General features: G+C 41.3%; 1 pseudogene; it reads left to right on the forward strand.

Annotated features, from left to right (window-relative positions):
• On the forward strand, positions 1–5,862 carry Zfp420-ps1 (zinc finger protein 420, pseudogene 1; annotated as a pseudogene).
• The last annotated feature ends 15,916 nt before the right edge of the window (positions 5,863–21,778 follow it).

Consider the following 21,778-nt stretch of genomic DNA (forward strand, 5'->3'; position numbering starts at 1 on the left):
TTTGGGGAAACGGTTAACTGGATGAGCTTTGAGGAGTTGGATGAACCCAGACAGTAGACAGGAAGGGATGGGTACTTACTATATTAAACTTGTGTCACTGCTGGGCATTGTGGTACACACATTTACTAATACTAGGGAGAGGCAGGAAGAAATCTGAGTTCCAGCCAGGAACCTTCCCGGGGCTTTTAGGGGATTGTGGGAACATACCTGATTTGGAAGTATATCCAGACATTCCTTGTGATTTTCCTGCTCTCCTTGATTCCCTGGCATGCCCTGTTTTGCTTCCTGACTTGTTTCTACAAGTATCCCTTCATGAACCATGCTTACCTTTTCTAAGTTTACGATCCTGCACACTCTCAGAAGATAACCTGGCAAGAGATGTCAGCTCTTAAAGCTGAGAGAGAATAACTATCTGTGGTATTTGAGTGAGATATTGTCCATAATCTTGGGCATTTAAATAGTTGGTAGCACTGTTTAGGTTGGTGTAAGAGGTATGACCTTACTGAAGGAAGTATATCGCTAGAAACAAGCTTTGAGAGTGTAAAGACTCAGCCATTGCTAGTTGCCCTGTTTGCTGCTTGTGGTCCAAGATATTAGCTCTGCTTCAGCCTGCTGCTTGCTGCCGTGCATCCCTGCCCTGAAAAACTGTAACCCCAAATAAAACCTTCTAAGTTGCCTTGGTGTGCTCAATGTATATTGCTGCAATAAAACACCATGACCAAACCTGGGTATGAAAGGGTTTGTTTCAGCTTACAAGTCTAGGTCATACTCTATCACTAAGGAAGACATGGCAGGAGGTAGGAGCTGATGCAGAAGCCACAAAGCAGTGCTCTTTACTGCCTTTCTCCCATGGCTTGCTCAGCCTGCCTTCTTATATAACCCAAGACCACTTCCCCAGGAACACCACCCAGGGGCCCTCACATCTATCACTAAGAAAATGCCCCCACAGGCTTGCCCACATGCAAGTCTTATAGAGGCATATTCTCAGTTGTGGTTCCTTCTCAAATAACTCTAGCTTGTGCCAAGTTGAAAAATAAAAAACTAAAACAATAACAAATCTCACCAACAGGACACTTGATCATGGTGTTTTATTTCAGCAATGAAATGTTACAAATACCCTATCTTTCCAGTTCATTGGAAATGTCAGTTACAACAGTCCCTTACATGGGAGTTGTAAGTGCTGGTCTTTGACAATCTGTGGTCTCCTGGAAGTCCTGGAATAATTTTCAGAGGAGTTTGATTTTGAAGGTGTTTCTCTCCATGCTGAGGATTAAACTTTAGACTGTAGCAATTATTGTGAAACTAGATGGCATCCCCAGCCTGAGACTTAAAAAATAAACCCCAATCACTTCCCCTGGTGAGAACATATGTCCTGATTTAGGGAAATACTGTCTAAATTTACAAATTGTTGTTGTTTTATGCTAAAGATGAAATCCACCGCCTCGATTTGTTAGGCAAAAACTACTGGTCTACATCTGTAGGTACTACAAATTAATTCTGAAATTGACCACTGAGAGCTAAATCCAGGAGGTGACACCTGGGTTCAAAATTATGTCTGACTTCAGAAACTTGGTTTTCTTATACATTAGAAGAGTATTTTATTGTCTTCTCTGCATGACTAAGGGAATAAAATGTTATTAGAGACGTTCTGAGTAATCAACCTCCTTCACTCCCAGCTGGCCCGAGCTCACTAACCACAGAGAAGAAAACCTCCGGCATCCTAGAGAACACCAAGCGTTGAGTGCCAGAGGGCGAGCTGAGCTCCTCTAGCCTGGCAGTTGGCCTTCTCAGTCAGTCAGCTTCTGGGTGAGTTTGTTAGCTCCTGGTTAGCACCGGTTTTTTGCGGAGGGCAAGCCCGTTTTTGCCTCTTACCTCCTGCCCTCCTCTTTTCGTGTGGGTCCGATTTGTTCTCTCCACCCCTCACCTTCTCCTCTCCTTTGCAGAGCTGGCTCTATACCTTGGCGGAACCCGGGTGGGGCCAGGGCGGGACCGGGCCGAGGCTGGCCGCAGTTCTGTGCTGCTTGGACCTCAGAACTGCAGTCTGTGGAAGGACCTGCTGCTTCTGCTGAAGACTAAATTTCCGCAGGGGTGGGTGCACGGAGGCCTAATTGCCTCTGCTCTGGGTTTGATTTGTGTTCATTTTTTGTAAAATGTTACTCAAAGAGAATTTACTGTTATTTTACTGATCTGCCGTTTTCACGATATCTTATTAGGGGTGCCTACTGGGAGGGATGCATATTACCACTGTAGAGTCTGTAACTGGAAAAAGACAGAAAGGCAATTATAACAAGAGTTTGGAGGCCAAGTTAGGTTTGCTTTCCAAGGATACGACGACTGGTAGCACTCTAGGTCCTCCACATGCTCTGATTTGTAAATATAGAATAGTAAACTAATAAAGCATTTTCTCTGTCACAGTTTTCACAGGGGACAAGACAGCACTTTAGCTAAGATACTGTTTTTTGTTTTTTGTTTTTTTTCATAGCAGCAGCCATTACAAGCATAATGTTACAATGGACTATCTTGTTAGAACGAACTAAGCATCTCCCTGAACCCCCTTACTGTTGAGTTGATGGGACTTCTAGGTGGTAACTATTTCTGTCAGTGAAATTTCTTTTTCCAAACTTAAATTGGCTTTTATTACTATAAATTCCTTCACCTAACCTATTTGCAAATCTCTTCAACACCTATTTTTTAATTTATTTTAATGTGATTCCAAAGTGTTTTGTAAAGTACAGACTATATGTTATTCTTTTCTAATGCCAGGGTTCAAACCCAAGAGCTTGTACATGTTAAGCGAGTGCTATACTGCTAACCTGTGTCCCCAACCCATACTCTTTAGTTTTATATTTGTGTGTACCCATTGTTTTAGATGCCTTTAAGAAAGACAGACATAATTAGCTATTTGTGTCAGGTGCTCTATTCTGGTGGTTCTGTGATGTTACTCTCTTGATGCAGGTAAATGAAAACATTTGATCTGTGATTTGGCTCCTGCTTGGTTGGTACCCTCCGATTGTGGAACAGATGCTTGAGAGTTCTAGTTAAGTCTGGATCAAATATTATTGCCATATTTACAGTGCATAAAGTATATTTGCAAAAAAAAACTTCGTCATTATAGGAATCAAGGCCAGAGCTGTGAGCAAAGCATTAACATTAAAAGATTTTGTAAGGATGGACCCAGACCAAAAGGTCTCTAACATACATACTAAGGATTCTTTACCAATTCCTGAGAAAGAAGGAGTCTCTCAGTATGAGGACCAGTTAGAAGACTATAAAGGCAGGTCCACAAAGGACAGATGTTATAAATGTAATGAATGTCAGAAAATGTTTACCCAGAACTCAGGCCTCATTCGACATCAGAGAATCACATTGGAGAGAAACCCTATGACTGTCATCGCTGTGGAAAAGCCTTCTGTGTGGGCTCAGCCCTCACTGTGCATGAAAGAGCTCACACTGGTGAGAAACCCGATAACTGTAACAAGTGTAAGAAAGCCTTTAGTGTCAGAGGACACCTGATTATATGCCAAAGAGTCCATAATGGAGAGAAGCCGTATGACCGCAGTAAGTATGGGAAAGCTTTCTGGGTGAGCTCAGCCTTCATAAAACATCAGAGCATACATACAGGTGAAAAGCCATGTGAGTGTGATACATGTGGGAAAGCCTTCTATGTGAACTCAGCGATTATTAATCACCAGAGGGTTCATTCTGGAGAAAAGCTGTATGAGTGTGGGGAATGTGGAAAAGCATTCAGTTGGAGTCGAATGGAGTCATCACCAGAGAATCGGTACTGGAGAAAAACCCTATGAGTGTGATGACTGTGGGAAAGCTGAAGATGCCCTAATCTTACCAAACACCAGAAAGGACATGCCAAGAGAAAGTGTCGACAGTGATGTACCTGAGGAAGGTATTCTAGATGTCTTTGGTTGCATCAAAAGAATATGACAAAATATATCAACATGCCTTCCCTTGAAATACTGAAGAAAAGTCACTGGAAACAGCTCTATCATTGTATGCAAACCTCTGAAGTCACCTGTTCTCTCTCTTTAAAATTCAGCTTTACAACTCAAGGTGGTTTTTGTTTTTTGTTTTTTTTAATATGAATCATTTTCCAGGACCCAGAGAGATGACTCAGTAAAAGCATCTAAGTTCAGGTCTTCAGAGCCCACATGAGAAACTCAGATGTGGGTATAGCAAGCATCTGTAATCAGTTTTCCTGAAACTGGAGTCAAAAATCGGGAAAATGTTCACATTCATAAGCTTCTGGCCTAGTACCTGTAGTCTGAGCACAGCTGCAGAAACCCTCAAACAAGGTCACCTCCCAAAGTTATCATCAGATATCCACATGCACATTGGCTTGCCATGTGCACCCTCTTACTCCATACTTGTCCGTTTAATAAGAGGAAACAGGTTAAGCATTACTTTGGGCTAGGGAGATAAATAGCAAGTAAAGGAGCTTGCTACCAAACCTAATGACCTGAGTCTAATTCTGAAACCCACATGATAGAAGGAAAGAACTGACTCCTACAAGTTGTCTTGACCTCCATGGACACAATAGCACATGTATACATTTGTACACAAAATAAAAATAGTTTCAAGGTTACTACGTGCAAGCTTCTTGTTTTGCTGTTACCATTCTTTCTGATAATGCATTAAAGTTTGAATTGTAATGTGGTTCATTCAAGAAAGACTATCCACAGTAAGTCTAAGAAGTCCTATCTGTTGATTGTGTTTCTTTTGATGACCATTGCTTACCAGAGTAATTAGCTGTACTTCCTTCCTGTGGCCTGCTGACCCAAATAAGCTCCTAAATTGCCTGAGATTTCTGAGCCAAAGCAAAATGAAAACCATAACCTAAACAGTTTCTTAGGAGGAGCCTCTGCGTTCTAACCCTTGTAAATTGTGTTTCTCAGGGTGTATGCAAAGGTAGATGTCAGAGTGGAGCAGATTTGGAGAATGCTTGCTAGATTAGGATTAGCATTGGTTTTAGGATAACCTTCACAGATTTATTTATGTAACTCTTATACTATTGCATCCACTAGGAGTGGTTGGATTTGAAAGGTAGAAGTTAATGAGCCAAATGTGGAAAATATTTATTATGCATAGGAATCCCAGTAGAGCTCTGTGTATCAAGTCATAGCTGAGTTTCCTCACCTTAGTCCATAAGTCCTATTTGTGCACATGAGGAGTTTGCACCTTAAATTATTTTGTTTAGTTTTGTACTTCATTTTCCATGCCTGCTTAACAAGAATGAAATTCTTACCCCTGAAGTGATATATATGAGATTGAAAATAAATTCCAATTACTATAAATTGTGGGGTGTAGATTATAGAGACAGCTTGGCAATTAAGATCATGTACTGCTGTTGCAGAAGATCCAAGTTTGGTTCTCAGCAACCACATTAGGCATCTCAAAACTGCCTATACTCCCAGGGATCAGACACTCATTTCTGGTCTCCACAGGCATCCATACGTGCATTGCACACATACACTTCAATAAAAGTAATCATTTTTAATGGCAGGCTTCTTTGGTCCACGTTCTAAACAGGTAAGAGAGGATGCTTTGGCATAGTAAAATAATGTTCATTTTCAGAAGAGGACTCTAGAAAAGTGTGCACACACTCAAACTAATAGAAGAAAAATAGGGAAGCATCTGGAACACATGGGCACTGGAAAAAATTTCCTGAACAAAACACCAATGGCTTATGCTCTAAGATCAAGAATCGACAAATGGGATCTCATAAAACTGCAAAGCTTCTGTAAGGCAAAGGACACTGTGGTTAGGACAAAACGGCAACCAACAGATTGGGAAAAGATCTTTATCAATCCTACAACAGATAGAGGCCTTATATCCAAAATATACAAAGAACTCAAGAAGTTAGACGGCAGGGAGACAAATAACCCTATTAAAAAATGGGGTTCAGAGCTAAACAAAGAATTCACAGCTGAAGAATGCCAAATGGCTGAGAAACACCTAAAGAAATGTTCAACATCTTTAGTCATAAGGGAAATGCAAATCAAAACAACCCTGAGATTTCACCTCACACCAGTGAGAATGGCTAAGATCAAAAACTCAGGTGACAGCAGATGCTGGCGAGGATGTGGAGAAAGAGGAACACTCCTCCATTGTTGGTGGGATTGCAGACTGGTACAGCCATTCTGGAAATCAGTCTGGAGGTTCCTCAGAAAATTGGACATTGAACTGCCTGAGGATCCAGCTATACCTCTCTTGGGCATATACCCAAAAGATGCCCCAACATATAAAAAAGACACGTGCTCCACTATGTTCATCGCAGCCTTATTTATAATAGCCAGAAGCTGGAAAGAACACAGATGCCCTTCAACAGAGGAATGGATACAGAAAATGTGGTACATCTACACAATGGAATATTACTCAGCTATCAAAAACAACGACTTTATGAAATTCGTAGGCAAATGGTTGGACCTGGAAAATATCATCCTGAGTGAGCTAACCCAATCACAGAAAGACATACATGGTATGCACTCATTGATAAGTGGCTATTAGCCCAAATGCTTGAATTACCCTAGATGCCTAGAACAAATGAAACTCAAGACAGATGATCAAAATGTGAATGCTTCACTCCTTCTTTAAAAGGGGAACAAGAATACCCTTGGCAGGGAAGAGAGAGGCAAAGATTAAAACAGAGACTGAAGGAACACCCATTCAGAGCCTGCCCCACATGTGGCCCATACATATACAGCCACCCAATTAGACAAGATGGATGAAGCAAAGAAGTGCAGACCGACAGGAGCCGGATGTAGATCGCTCCTGAGAGACACAGCCAGAATACAGCAAATACAGAGGCGAATGCCAGCAGCAAACCACTGAACTGAGAATAGGACCCCGGTTGAAGGAATCAGAGAAAGAACTGGCAGAGCTGGAAGGGGCTCGAGACCCCATATGTACAACAATGCCAAGCAACCAGAGCTTCCAGGGACTAAGCCACTACCTAAAGACTATACATGGACTGACCCTGGACTCTGACCTCATAGGTAGCAATGAATATCCTAGTAAGAGCACCAGTGGAAGGGGAAGCCCTGGGTCCTGCTAAGACTGAACCCCCAGTGAACTAGACTGTTGGGGGGAGGGCGGCAATGGGGGGAGGGTTGGGAGGGGAACAGGCATAAGGAAGGGGAGGGGGGAGGGGGATGTTTGCCCGGAAACCGGGAAAGGGAATAACACTCGAAATGTATATAAGAAATACTTAAGTTAAAAAAAAAAAAAAAAAGAAAAGTGTGCACAACTTACCTGAATTCTCTCAGCACTTCCAGAAGCCATGCTGGACTCGGAAGTTCTGAGCCAGGTAGGAAGAAAGCATATTGTAAAGTTTTTGGTGTATGATAGCACTTGCCACTCTTCCCGAGTAACTTAAAGCTAAGAAAGTTGGAGGCAAGAGGATCAGGATTCTGAAACTCAAGTTTTGGTGGTGAAAGTGAAGGAGTTTGGTTTGGTTTGGTTTGGTTTTCTTTGTAGGGCTAGGGATCAAGTCTCATGTATAGTAGGTAAATGTTTACCACTACAAACCCAGCTGGAGCTGAAATTTAAAAGAGAACTTCACATCATGGGGAAAATGTCAGAAAATAAAGCACATATTTATAGAAGTGAAGACTCAGCAAAACACCAGAAATATCTTTCCTTGCCAGAAATATCTCTGTGCAAGTTTGAAAGTGTAAATTATTTGATCCTACCTTTGGCACTGAAAAAGAATGAATTTCCTGGATGAGTCATCACCCTGAATTATCAATATTTAGCATTTGCCCTTTTTTGACCTTGCTAACTTGGTATGTTTTTTTTTTCCATCTTTATTAACTTGAGTATTTCTTATTTACATTTCGATTGTTATTCCCCTTCCCGGTTTCCAGGCCAACATCCCCGTAACTCCTCCCCCTCCCCTTCTCTATGGGTGTTCCCTCCCCATCCTCCCCCCATTACCGCCCTCCCCCCAACAGTCATGTCACTGGGGGTTCAGTCTTGGCAGGACCAAGGGCTTCCCCTTCCACTGGTGCTCTTACTAGGATATTCATTGCTACCTATGAGGTTGGAGCCCAGGGTCAGTCCATGTATAGTCTTTGGATAGTGGCTTAGTCCCTGGAAGCTCTGGTTGGTTGGCATTGTTGTTCATATGGGGTCTCAACCCCCTTCAAGCTCTTCCAGTCCTTTCTCTGATCCCTTCAACAGGGGTCCCATTCTCAGTTCAGTGGTTTGCTGTTGGCATTCACCTATGTATTTGCTGTATTCTCGCTGTGTCTCTCAGGAGAGATCTACACCTGGTTCCTGTCGGCCTGCACTTCTTTGCTTCATCCATCTTGTCAAATTGCGTGGCTGTATATGTATGGGCCACATGTGGGGGAGGCTCTGAATGGATGTTCCTTCTACCTCTGTTTTAATCTTTGCCTCTCTCTTCCCTGCCAAGTGTATTCTTGTTCCCCTTTTAAAGAAGGAGTGAAGCATTTGCATTTTGGTCATCCTTGAGTTTCATGTGTTCTGTGCATCTAGGGTAATTCAAGCATTTGGGCTAATATCCACTTATCAATGAGTGCATACCATGTGTGTTTTTCTGTGATTGGGTTAACTCACTCAGGATGATATTTTCCAGTTCCATCCATAGGGAATTTTCAGATAATCATTTGGACACAGAATACCCTTTTGGTGTCAACGGTGAAGTGATGTTACACTATATCCAAACCAGCTCAACTGTAAAAACTAAGCACTGGGTGGTAAGTGTTCGGAAGTCTTGGAAGGAACAGACATTCTGGAAAGAGAAATTTCTTTTACTGGAAAATTTAGTTCAGTGTATATATTATAAACTCAAAGATGCTCATGCTAATTTGGGTGTGCTGGGCCTCGTATCAGTATTAGGGATATAAAAATAAGTCAGAGAAAAGACTTATTTTCTGGAGCTTACAGCCTATCTGGAAATAGGGAAAGCAGCATGTAAAAAACAAAAGTATAAAAACAGTGGCTTTACAGAATGATCTTGTTTTGTTTGAAAGACAGGGTCTCACTATGTAGCACTGTCTGGCCTGAAACTCACTGTGTAGACCAGGCTGCCCCTGAAGGTATATGCCACCATGCTTAACTAAAAATTATGTTTGTGTGCACAAATATCTATCATGATATAATCTAGAATACTTTGCACTATAGCATCATAACTATTTTTAGACAGTTGGAAAGACTTAAGAAAAAGGATCAAAAAAATCAGCTCTTAATCACATGAAATAGAGAAATCAAAGGACATTACAACAGCAACAGCATATGGAAAGGCATGGTACCTCCTAGGGAAAGGAAGTTTTCAATAACTACATATTAAGAAGTAATATAATTATGGCCAGATCATGAGACATATCATTTTGCTATACTAAATGTGAAATGTATTCTCTAAGCCACTGTTTTTACAGCTGTGTGCAAGAAATATAAGAAATGCATTTTATATGAATTAGAACAGTGGCTTGCTGGGTAAGAGTGCCTACTGCTCTTTACAGGATCTGAGTTTGGTTTCTGACACCCACATCAGGTGCACATGACTACCTGTTACTCCAGCTCTAGGGAACCCAACATTTTGTAGCCTGTACAATACCTGCCCTCACATGCACATATTATCCATACAGAGGCACATATACAAATTTTAAAAGAAAAAAGAATTCATTTTATATTATATCTCATTGTACCACTAATGGGACAATCAGTGCATCTTAGAACACTTGCCTTCATATGTGTCTTGCTACAATCTACATCCTTCTATAGGTAGGACAACGCTTAGCCAGGTTACTTCCTACCAATGGGCATGTAGCTGGTAACTTCACAAATGAGATAACATACTTTGGACAAAGAATAACCTAGTTTAGTGCTTATATATTATACACTGGCACTCTTGGAAAATTTGTATTCTTGCTTAATGAATTATTTATGAATTCTGGATATAAACCCTCGAATATGGGAATTCAAGTAACATTTCCAAATCTATTATTCCTCTATTCTTTCAATAATGTCTTTGATAAACGATTCTTAATTTTAATATAACCTAGCTCACCAATATTATTATTTTATACACACATATAAATGTATATATAATGTCTATATATACATGTAGAGTATGTATTTTTCTCAATGTATACACATATGTACTCAATATTTTCTCAGTGCATACATATAATTAATGTGCATATATAGTATATATGTATTTATATTTACATATACTATATATACTTTATAGTATTCATACATTCTATAAATAATATACATTATATATACATACTAATTACATAGTCTTACATCTTGATCTCATGGAGACCTTTCCTCAACTGAGGCTCCTTTCCCTCTAATAACTTTAATGTGTCAAACTGACACACAAAACCAGCCAATACACCTCCTCTTAAATAACTGTAGTTGTGTCAAGTTGACATAAAACTATCCAGCATAGTCTTCAATCGCTGCTAGATTCATTCTTGAGCAGTTTATATTGTTCCATTGTTAGTTTAGTCAAAGTTAAAATTGATTTTAACTTTTATCGGTATCAGTAAGGCTCTGGCAGATGCTGGATTCATTCTTGGGCAGTTTATGTTGTTCCATTGTTAGTTTAATCAAAGTTAAAATTGATACTTTACTTTTATAAGTAGCATTGTGACCCAATCCCAACAACAACCTCAATACTTATTTAGAGGTGAATACCCCAGAGGCTGAGGCAGGAGGAACCCAAGTTTTAGACCAGCATAGGATACATTGTTTAGGACTACAACAGTGGGATGGGAAGGAGAGGGTGGACTACAGCCTGACCTATAAACAGTAAACTTCCTAGTTGATACTATAGATTCTCATCAAGGACGAGTGAACAAGTCTGAAAATATCCCTTTTCTTTGGGAATAGGAAGGTTTTTTATTCTCCCAATAGTGACGTTAAGGGAGACTTTTTAAAATGTTCATAATTTTGTTTACAGAATAAGTTAACTGCAGCATTAGAAATAAGCATAGTCAAAATACCTCATGGGTGTTTGGCTCATTAACGTAGAAGAGCAATCCCTTCTACTTGGAGTTCAACGTTTGGCGACCATGAAGACCTATGGCAAGGCTGACCAGCTCCAAGGAAGTTATCAAACACAGCCAGTATCCTGGTAGCTCCATTCTGTATCCAGCAAGTTTACACTTCTGGGTGAGAGAATATAACTAGGACCTCCATCCAGTGCACCTCTATGCAGCTATGGAAAACAAACAAGAGCAGTCTAGTAAACATCTATGGCCTCCGGAAGGAAGGCCCAACACTTGCTTCTCACCACAATTCTTAGTTCCTTTAACCTCACCTTAGAGAAGAATCCAAGATTATCAAGGTGCTCTCCTGGGACCCCATAGAAGCCAATAACTGGAGAAAAGCCTGAATGCATCATGCATTAGGGAACCTGAGGTTGGCACCACACAGCCACCCATCCCTAGATTCTCTGTGGTTCATTACCTTCCTGATGAGATTAGATCAGACTTGTATCTACCTCCACACTTGAAGCATTCATCTTGGAAAGACTGCCTCTGGTAACTGACTTGTAGGGACTTGGACCTACATAAGACCCTGGGGACCCACAGGAACACAGCTTCCACACACTTTCCACTGTCTGAAAACTCACGCCCCAGGCGTGAAAACCACCCTATCATGCACTGGGGTCAGCAGGTTCTATTCCAATTTGGAGGCAGTCCTCCTGCCTCCACCTCTCTAGTGCTAGGGAAAAGGTGTGAGGTATTTCAAGGAGTTTCTCCTAATTTAGGAATATCATGAATTTCACAGACCCTCAAAATACTCAAGAAACAATTCACAGACTATATGAAGCTCAAGAAAAAGGAAGACCAAAATGTGGATGCTTCAGTCCTTCTTAGAAGGGGGAACAACATACTCATGGGAGATAACACAGGGACAAAGAGTGGAGCAGGGACTAAAGAAAAGGTCATCCAGAGATTTCCCTACCTAGGAATTGATCCCATATGCAGCCAACAAACACAGTCACTATTATCCCAGGAAGTGCTTGCTGACAGGAGCCTTATACGGGTGTTTCCTGAGAGGCTCTGCCAGAACCTTACTGATACAGATGAGGATGCCTGCAACTAACCATCGGACTGAGCACTGGGACCCCAATGGAGGAGTTAGAGAAAGGACTGCATTATCTGAAAGGGTTTGCAATCCCATAGGAAGAACAACAATATCAATCAGCCAACCAGACCCCTCAGAGCTCCCAGGGACTAAACCACCAACCAGAGTACACATGGAGGGACCCATGGCTCCAGCCACATATATAGCAGAAAATGGCATTATCTGGCATCAATAGGAGGAGAGGCCCTTAGTCCTGTGAAGGCTCATTTCCCCAGTGTAGGGGAATGCCAGGGCATTGAGGTGGAAGTGGGTGGGTGGGAATGGGAGCATCGGGTGGAGAAGGGAGGCAGTATGGGAGAGGGGGTAAAGGGATAACATTTGAAATGTAAATACATAAAATATCCAATAGTAATAATAATAATAATAATAATAATAATAATAATAATAATAATAATAATGGATTTCACCAAACCTTAAACCATTCTAACTTGATTGAATCCCCCTTGAAAGCAGGGGGTGCATTTCAAATTCTAGTACCTGATATTTCAGTGTTCATTGAATACTCAGAATTCAGGAAGAATGTGAAATGAGCAGCCAAAGACTGAGCATGTTAAACTGCACCTTCTGTGACCCTGAACAAATAGAAAACAGGGCCTTAAACTTCAGCTGGGGAATTATGAGAGCCTAATGGAAGGACCCTCCCTGCTCCTGCATCCACCTTGGTAGCATCAAGGCTGATAACTCTAGGTTTAGAACCTACACTCTAGGGCTAGCCAAAGTATAGGGCGGCTGTTGACCCTGCTCTCCTAATAGAGCTGGGCTTGGCTTATGAGAGCTTTCCCTGCTTCTACAACCCCATGGATCAGGTTGCAGTTTTGTAGTTTCTTCTGGTTACTTGAAGTTGAAGTTGCCTACCTCTGTTTCTAGAAGGCTGAGAGTACTGGTATGACCACATTCTGCTTTGGGGTAGTTTTTAAATGATCAGTCCAATTAAAAGTCATAATTCTGTGCCCAGGGATGAATTATTGGTCTTAAATTAAAGAAAGACACAAATCTTTTTTCAGTAATGGGATTTGAACCCAGATCCTCATTCACATGAGACTAGTGCACTATCACTAAGCCACATCTTTGGTTCCTAAAGCTTTTAATTTTAATAGGTGTTATGCAGTTTCTATTAACCTTGTAAGGTCTATCTTGTAAGTTTCCATGGCAGTGATTCAGAAATCAAAAGTGAGATTTGAGAAAGGTAGATGATACTGTTCCATTTTAGGTCTGGGGATATAGCTAAGTAGAATAGCTCTTACCTAGGCTTACTCCCTCCACACAGCCTTTCATGTAAGTTAGACTAATAGCTTCAAATACATTAATTCACTGCTTGTTCTTTCTCATGAATTAATGGGAAGTATTTGGGGACGTCTTCTTCTCTATTGGGTTTTCTTTTCTTAGTATACGTAACTGCAAGTGATTGATAAGCATTTTGTATTTGTTCTGTTTGTTTAGGTGATAAAAGCAACAGCCCCAATACCAAATGACCTACACAATGCTAACTATGTTTTATATAATTTTCTAAGCACTTTTGCTGATAATAACACATTTAATATTTATCACTATTATGACTTTGTTAGACAAGATTTCACACATAGTTCAGGTTGGCCTCACACTCATTACAATCCTCCTGTATCAGCTATCCCCAAAATATTGAGATTATAGTATGAGCCACCAGACCCAACTTGAATTTTTTAACTTTAGAAAACATTCCTTCTTAACTGAGAAGGTTTAACTAGTTGAAAATATATTTTCACCTTAATTTTCATGCTTAGATTTTGGACTAACTTTAGATTGCTTAAGTAATTCAACAGTTTGGGGGGTGGGCTTTTTCTTTTGTTTTAGTGTCTTGTTTTCTTGCTTAGTTGGACATCAAATTAACCAATGACCAAGATGATGAAGACAAATATATTCTTCACCCTGCAACTGGAAAGAGAATGGTCTCTGTCAATGTCAGTGGAATTCTTTAGTTAACAGCAGAAGTTCCTAGTCAGACAAGCCTTGCCTCAGATGCAACATTACCTTTCTCTTTACCAAATCCAGGCCAGTTTGGCAGTTCCCCACTTCTTTTTTCAAATCAACTGCACACTGATCCACCACAAATCAGTGCTAAATCTAGGGAATATAGTGGGTGGGGATGTTATGGTTAGGAGCAAAAGCAAAGGAAACAAAGACCCAAGTTGATGGAAATCCAGAAACCAGCAATTAGAAGATGTTCTTTATAAAAAACAGAGACATCCCTTCCCTTGAATGCAAACTGCAGCTGTAGAGGAACAAGGTACATGAAGGTTCCATGTTGTCCCTGGTCCTGAGACATATTCAGGACTGAGTCAAGCCAAGTTGGCAAGACTGCTGCCTTACCTGCCCTGCCCTGCCCTGCCTATCGTGTGTGCCAAGTACTGTGTCATCCCTTCAGATATGTGTCAAACAAGCTCACTTCTCTTTTTGTTGTGGTTGTGAAATCTTATATGATATCTGACTCAGATAGTTTTGGAGATTCAGCTAGAGAAAGGCTATTAAAATATTAATACTAAAGGGTTCTTGAAATCCTTTGTAGGAGGGGAAATTATAAAGGACAAGTTTCCATAGGATGAGGTGGCTGAGTGGTTAAGGTGATAGACTGCTAATCGATTGTGGTCTGCATGAATGGGTTTGAATCCCATCCTCATTGACTTACTATCAGACTGTTTTTTAATCAATTCTGTCAAGTGTTTGAGGGTTTTGTTTTTGTTTGGGGGCAATTATAGAGGGAATCATAGAAATGGGCATCCTCTTTTGATCAATTAATTACTTTTTCATCACCCAACTGAGTAATTCCCTCCAATCTTTCAATTCTCAGTTTCCACACTTGCCCTTTATCTCTGCTGTGAACTCAATTCTGTCAGACGACTTCCTTAATTTGTGCCTGACTGCTTTACCAGATTTTCATTTCCCACTAAGAAAAGACTCAAGTGGAGCTGGAGCCCGAACCTCACTGATCCCAGCCCTCAACTCCCTGCTGCCAAAAACCATGGTAGAGAGAGCTCATCACCCAGACAGGTGGGCACTCCTGAGACTGCACGGTAGGAGAGACCACCAATACTGCCAACCCTTGACCACATCCCTGGCCCAAAAAGAAACTGTATATGGCCTCTGGGAACAGGAAGATAGGGGCACTCAACGCTGCGGTCCAGACACCACCAGGATCTGAAGGGACCTGGACAAACAACTCCATGCACAAAAATCCCCTGGGAGGGAGAGCTAGACCTTCAGAGGGGCAGACATGCCTGCGAAGCCAGAGGAGACTACTCTCTGCCCACATTTCAGATGCTAGAGGAAAACGCCTCGTGCCATCTGGGGCCCCTGTGCACAGGGTCCCAAGGGAAGGTGGGGCAGGCCCTTATTGTTGCTACCCTCATGGAGAGCTGAAACCCAGCTCTGAGGAGTGACTCCAGGCCAGAGACCAGAGGTAAGAACACCTTTTCTGCTCAAAGTGACCTACCTGCCTGGTGGACTCAGGACACATGCCCACAGGAACCCCTGAAGATCAGTAGACAGGAATGACTACGTGCCTGAAATCAGAACACTCTGTTCCCATAACTGGCTGAAAGAAAACAGGAAAACAGGTCTACAGCACTACTGACACACAGGCCTATAGGAAGGTCTAACCACTATCAGAAATAGCAGAACAAGGTAACACCAGAAACAACATGATGGCAAGAGGCACGCACAGGAACCCAAGCAACAGAAACCAAGACTACATGGCATCATCGGAGCTCAATTCTACCACAAAAGCAAACACTGAATATCCAAACACACCAGAAAGCAAGATCTAGATTTAAAATCACATTTCATCATGATGATGCAGGACTTCAAAAAGACATAAAGAACTCCCTTAGAAACATGCAGGAAGACAGAAATAAACAAAGAGAAGCATATAGAGAGGAAATGCAAAAATCCCTGAAAGAATTACAAGAAAACACAAACAGGTGAAGGAATTAACAATGGAAATAGAAGCAATAAAGAAAGCACAAAGGGGGGGCTGGAGAGATGGCTCAGCAGTTAAGAACACCCGACTGCTCTTCCAGAGGTCCTGAGTTCAATTCCCAGCAACCACATGGTGGCTCACAACCATCTGTAAAGAGATCTGATGCCCTCTTCTGGTATATCTGGTATATCTTCTGGTATATCTTATATATAATAAGTGAATCAATCTTAAAAAAAAAAAAAAGAGCCTGAGACACCACCGGAACCTGAAAGAAACAGACCGGATAAACAGTTCTCTGCACCCAAATCCCGTGGGAGGGAGAGCTAAACCTTCAGAGAGGCAGACAAGCCTGGGAAACCAGAAGTGACTGCTCCCTGCACACACATCTCGGATGCCAGAGGAAAAAGCCAAAGACCATCTGGAACCCTGGTGCACTGAAGCTCCCGGAAGGGGCGGCACAGTTCTTCCTGGTTGCTGCCGCTGCAGAGAGCCCGTGGGGAGCACCCCACGAGCGAACCTGAGCCTCGGGACCACAGGTAAGACCAAATTTTCTGCTGCAAGAAAGCTGCCTGGTGAGCTTGGGACACACGGAAGCAGAATTTCTCTAGGACCGGGCACGTTCTGTGTTTACCGGAAGTCCCACACCCGCGGATCCCGGCCCGCAGCAGCTCTCTGCTCCCAGACCCGGTGAGAGAGAGACCCAACCGCCTGGTCAGGTGGGCACTCCTGAGGCTGCAGAGCGGAAGAGACCACCAACTCTGCTCACCCCTGCCCACATCCCTGGCCCAAGAGGAAACTGTATAAGGCCTCTGGGCTCCCGTGGGGAAGGGCCCAGGAGCGGCAGGACCCCTGTGCCTGAGACACCGCCGGAGCCTGAAAGAAACAGACCGGATAAACAGTTCTTTGCACCCAAATCCCGTGGGAGGGAGAGCTAAACCTTCAGAGAGGCAGACAAGCCTGGGAAACCAGAAGTGACTGCTCCCTGCACACACATCTCGGACGCCAGAGGAAAAAGCCAAAGACCATCTGGAACCCTGGTGCACTGAAGTTCCCGGAAGGGGCGGCACAGGTCTTCCTGGTTGCTGCCGCTGCAGAGAGCCCGTGGGCAGCACCCCACGAGCGAACCTGAGCCTCGGGACCACAGGTAAGACCAAATTTTCTGCTGCAAGAAAGCTGCCTGGTGAACTCAAGACACAGGCCCACAGGAACAGCTGAAGACCTGTAGAGAGGAAAAACTACACGCCAGAAAGCAGAACACTCTGTCCCCATAACTGACTGAAAGAGAGGAAAACAGGTCTACAGCACTCCTGTCACACAGGCTTATAGGACAGTCTAGCCACTGTCAGAAATAGCAGAACAAAGTAACACTAGAGATAATCTGATGGCGAGAGGCAAGCGCAGGAACCCAAGCAACAGAAACCAAGACTACATGCCATCATCGGAGCCCAATTCTCCCACCAAAACAAACATGGAATATCCAAACACACCAGAAAAGCAAGATCTAGTTACAAAATCATATTTGATCATGATGCTGGAGGACTTCAAGAAAGACATGAACACACTTAGGGAAGCACAGGAAAACATTAATAAACAAGTAAAAGCCTACAGAGAGGAATCGCAAAAATCCCTGAAAGAATTCCAGGAAAACACAATCAAACAGTTGAAGGAATTAAAAATGGAAATAGAAGCAATCAAGAAAGAACACATGGAAACAACCCTGGATATAGAAAACCAAAAGAAGAGACAAGGAGCTGTAGATACAAGCCTCACCAACAGAATTCAAGAGATGGAAGAGAGAATCTCAGGAGCAGAAGATTCCATAGAAATCATTGACTCAACTGTCAAAGATAATGTAAAGCGGAAAAAGCTACTGGTCCAAAACATACAGGAAATCCAGGACTCAATGAGAAGATCAAACCTAAGGATAATAGGTATAGAAGAGAGTGAAGACTCCCAGCTCAAAGGACCAGTAAATATCTTCAACAAAATCATAGAAGAAAACTTCCCTAACCTAAAAAAAGAGATACCCATAGACATACAAGAAGCCTACAGAACTCCAAATAGATTGGACCAGAAAAGAAACACCTCCCGTCACATAATTGTCAAAACACCAAACGCACAAAATAAAGAAAGAATATTAAAAGCAGTAAGGGAAAAAGGTCAAGTAACATATAAAGGCAGACCTATCAGAATCACACCAGACTTCTCGCCAGAAACTATGAAGGCCAGAAGATCCTGAACTGATGTCATACAGACCCTAAGAGAACACAAATGCCAGCCCAGGTTACTGAATCCAGCAAAACTCTCAATTAACATTGATGGAGAAACCAAGATATTCCATGACAAAACCAAATTTACACAATATCTTTCTACAAATCCAGCACTACAAAGGATAATAAATGGTAAAGCCCAACATAAGGAGGCAAGCTATACCCTAGAAGAAGCAAGAAACTAATCGTCTTGGCAACAAAACAAAGAGAATGAAAGCACACAAACATAACCTCACATCCAAATATGAATATAAAGGGAAGCAATAATCACTATTCCTTAATATCTCTCAATATCAATGGCCTCAACTCCCCAATAAAAAGACATAGATTAACAAACTGGATACGCAATGAGGACCCTGCATTCTGCTGCCTACAGGAAACACACCTCAGAGACAAAGACAGACACTACCTCAGAGTGAAAGGCTGGAAAACAACTTTCCAAGCAAATGGTCAGAAGAAGCAAGCTGGAGTAGCCATTCTAATATCAAATAAAATCAATTTCCAACTAAAAGTCATCAAAAAAGATAAGGAAGGACACTTCATATTCATCAAAGGAAAAATCCACCAAGATGAAGTCTCAATCCTAAATATCTATGCCCCAAATACAAGGGCACCTACATACGTAAAAGAAACCTTACTAAAGCTCAAAACACACATTGCACCTCACACAATAATAGTGGGAGACTTCAACACCCCACTCTCATCAATGGACAGATCATGGAAACAGAAATTAAACAGTGATGTCGACAGACTAAGAGAAGTCATGAGCCAAATGGACTTAACGGATATTTATAGAACATTCTATCCTAAAGCAAAAGGATATACCTTCTTCTCAGCTCCTCATGGTACTGTCTCCAAAATTGACCATATAATTGGTCAAAAAACGGGCCTCAACAGGTACAGAAAGATAGAGATAATCCCATGCATGCTATCGGACCACCACGGCCTAAAACTGGTCTTCAATAACAATAAGGGAAGAATGCCCACATATACGTGGAAATTGAACAATGCTCTACTCAATGATAACCTGGTCAAGGAAGAAATAAAGAAAGAAATTAAAAACTTTTTAGAATTTAATGAAAATGAAGATACAACATACCCAAACTTATGGGACACAATGAAAGCTGTGCTAAGAGGAAAACTCATAGCGCTGAGTGCCTGCAGAAAGAAACAGGAAAGAGCATATGTCAGCAGCTTGACAGCACACCTAAAAGCTCTAGAACAAAAAGAAGCAAATACACCCAGGAGGAGTAGAAGGCAGGAAATAATCAAACTCAGAGCTGAAATCAACCAAGTAGAAACAAAAAGGACCATAGAAAGAATCAACAGAACCAAAAGTTGGTTCTTTGAGAAAATCAACAAGATAGATAAACCCTTAGCCAGACTAACGAGAGGACACAGAGAGTGCGTCCAAATTAACAAAATCAGAAATGAAAAGGGAGACATAACTACAGATTCAGAGGAAATTCAATCACAAAAACAATCTCACATTGAAACATGAATATAACAGGAAGCAACAATCACTATTCCTTAATATCTCTCAACATCAATGCATTCAATTCCCCAATAAAAAGATGCAGATTAACAATTTGGATATGCAATGAGGACCCAACATTTTGCTGCCTACAGGAAACACACCTCAGAGACAAAGACAGACACTAACTCAGAGTAAAAGGCTGGAAACCAAGTTTCCAAGCAAATGGTCGGAAGAAGCAAGCTGGAGTAGCCATTCTAATATCAAATAAAATCGATTTCCAACCAAACGTCATCAAAAAAGATAAGGAAGGACACTTCATATTCATCAAAGGAAAAATCCACCAAGATGAACCCTCAATCCTAAATATCTATGCTCCAAATACAAGGGCATCTACATACATAAAAGAAACCTACTAAAGCTCAAAGCACACATTGCACCTTACACAATAATGGTACGAGATTTCAACACCTCACTCTCATCAATGGACAGATCATGGAAACAGAAACTAAACAGAGACATAGACAAAGAGAAGTCATGAACCAAATGGAATTAACAGTTATTTATAGAACATTCTATTCTAAAACAAAAGGATATACCTTCCTCTCACCACCTCATGGTACTTTCTCCAAAATTGACCATATAATTGGTCATAAAACAGGCCTCAACAAATACAGAAAGATAGAAATAATCCCATGCATCCTATCAGATCATCACAGACTACCTCTGGCCTTCAATAACAATAAGGAAAGAACACCTACATATACATGGAAAGTGAACAATGCTCTACAAAATGATAGTTTGGTCGAGGAAGAAATAAAGAAAGAAATTAAAGACTTCTTAGAATTTAATGAAAAAGAAGATATAACATACCCGAACTTATGAGACACAATGAAAGCTGTGCTAAGAGAAAAACCCATAGCTCTGAGTGCCTGCAGAAAGAAACAGGAGAGAGCATATATCAGCAGCTTGACAGCACACCTAAAAACTCTAGAACGAAAAGAAGGAAATACACCCAGGAGGAGGAGAAGGCAGGAAATAACCAAACTCAGAGCTGAAATCAACCAAGTAGAAACAAAAAGGACCAAACAATGAATCAACAGAACCAAAAGCTGGTTCTTTGAGAAAATAAACAAGATAGATAAACCCTTAGCCAGACTAACCAAAGGACACAGAGATTGTGTCCAAATTAATGAAATCAGAAATGAAAGGGGAGAAATAACAAGAGAGTCAGAGGAAATTAAAAAAATCATCAGATCCTACTACAAAAGTCTATATTCAGCAACACTTGAAAATCTGTAACAAATGGAAAATTTCCTAGACAGATACCAGGTACCGAAGTTAAATCAGGAACAGATAAACCATTTAAACAACCTGATAATTCCTAAAGAAATAGAAGCAGTCATGAAAGAACCCATTAATGGCCCAGGTCCACATGGGTTCAGTGCAGAATTCTATCAGACCTTCATGGAAAACCTCATACCAGTATTATCCAAACTATTCCACAAACATGAAACAGATGGAGCACTACCAAATTCCTTCTATGAAGCCACAATTACTCTTATACCTAAACCACACAAAGACCCAATAAAGAAAGAGGACTTCAGACCAATTTCCCTTATGAATATCGACGCAACAATACTCCCTAAAATTCTTGCAAACCAAATCCAAAAGCTCATCAAAACAATCATCCATCATGATCATTAGGCTTCATTCCAAGGATGCAGGGGTTGTTTAATATATGGAAAACCATCAATGTAATCCACTATATAAACAAACTGAAAGATAAAAACCACATGATTATTTTATTAGTTGCTGAGAAAGCATTTGACAAAATTCAACACCCCTTCACAACAAAAGTCCTGGAAAAAAAAGGAATTCAAGGCCCATACCTAAACATAGTAAAAGCCATATACAGCAAACCAGTAGCTAACATTAAAC

This window comes from Rattus norvegicus, chromosome 17 (genome assembly GCF_036323735.1).
Source record: "Rattus norvegicus strain BN/NHsdMcwi chromosome 17, GRCr8, whole genome shotgun sequence".
Taxonomy (NCBI): Eukaryota; Metazoa; Chordata; class Mammalia; order Rodentia; family Muridae; genus Rattus; species Rattus norvegicus.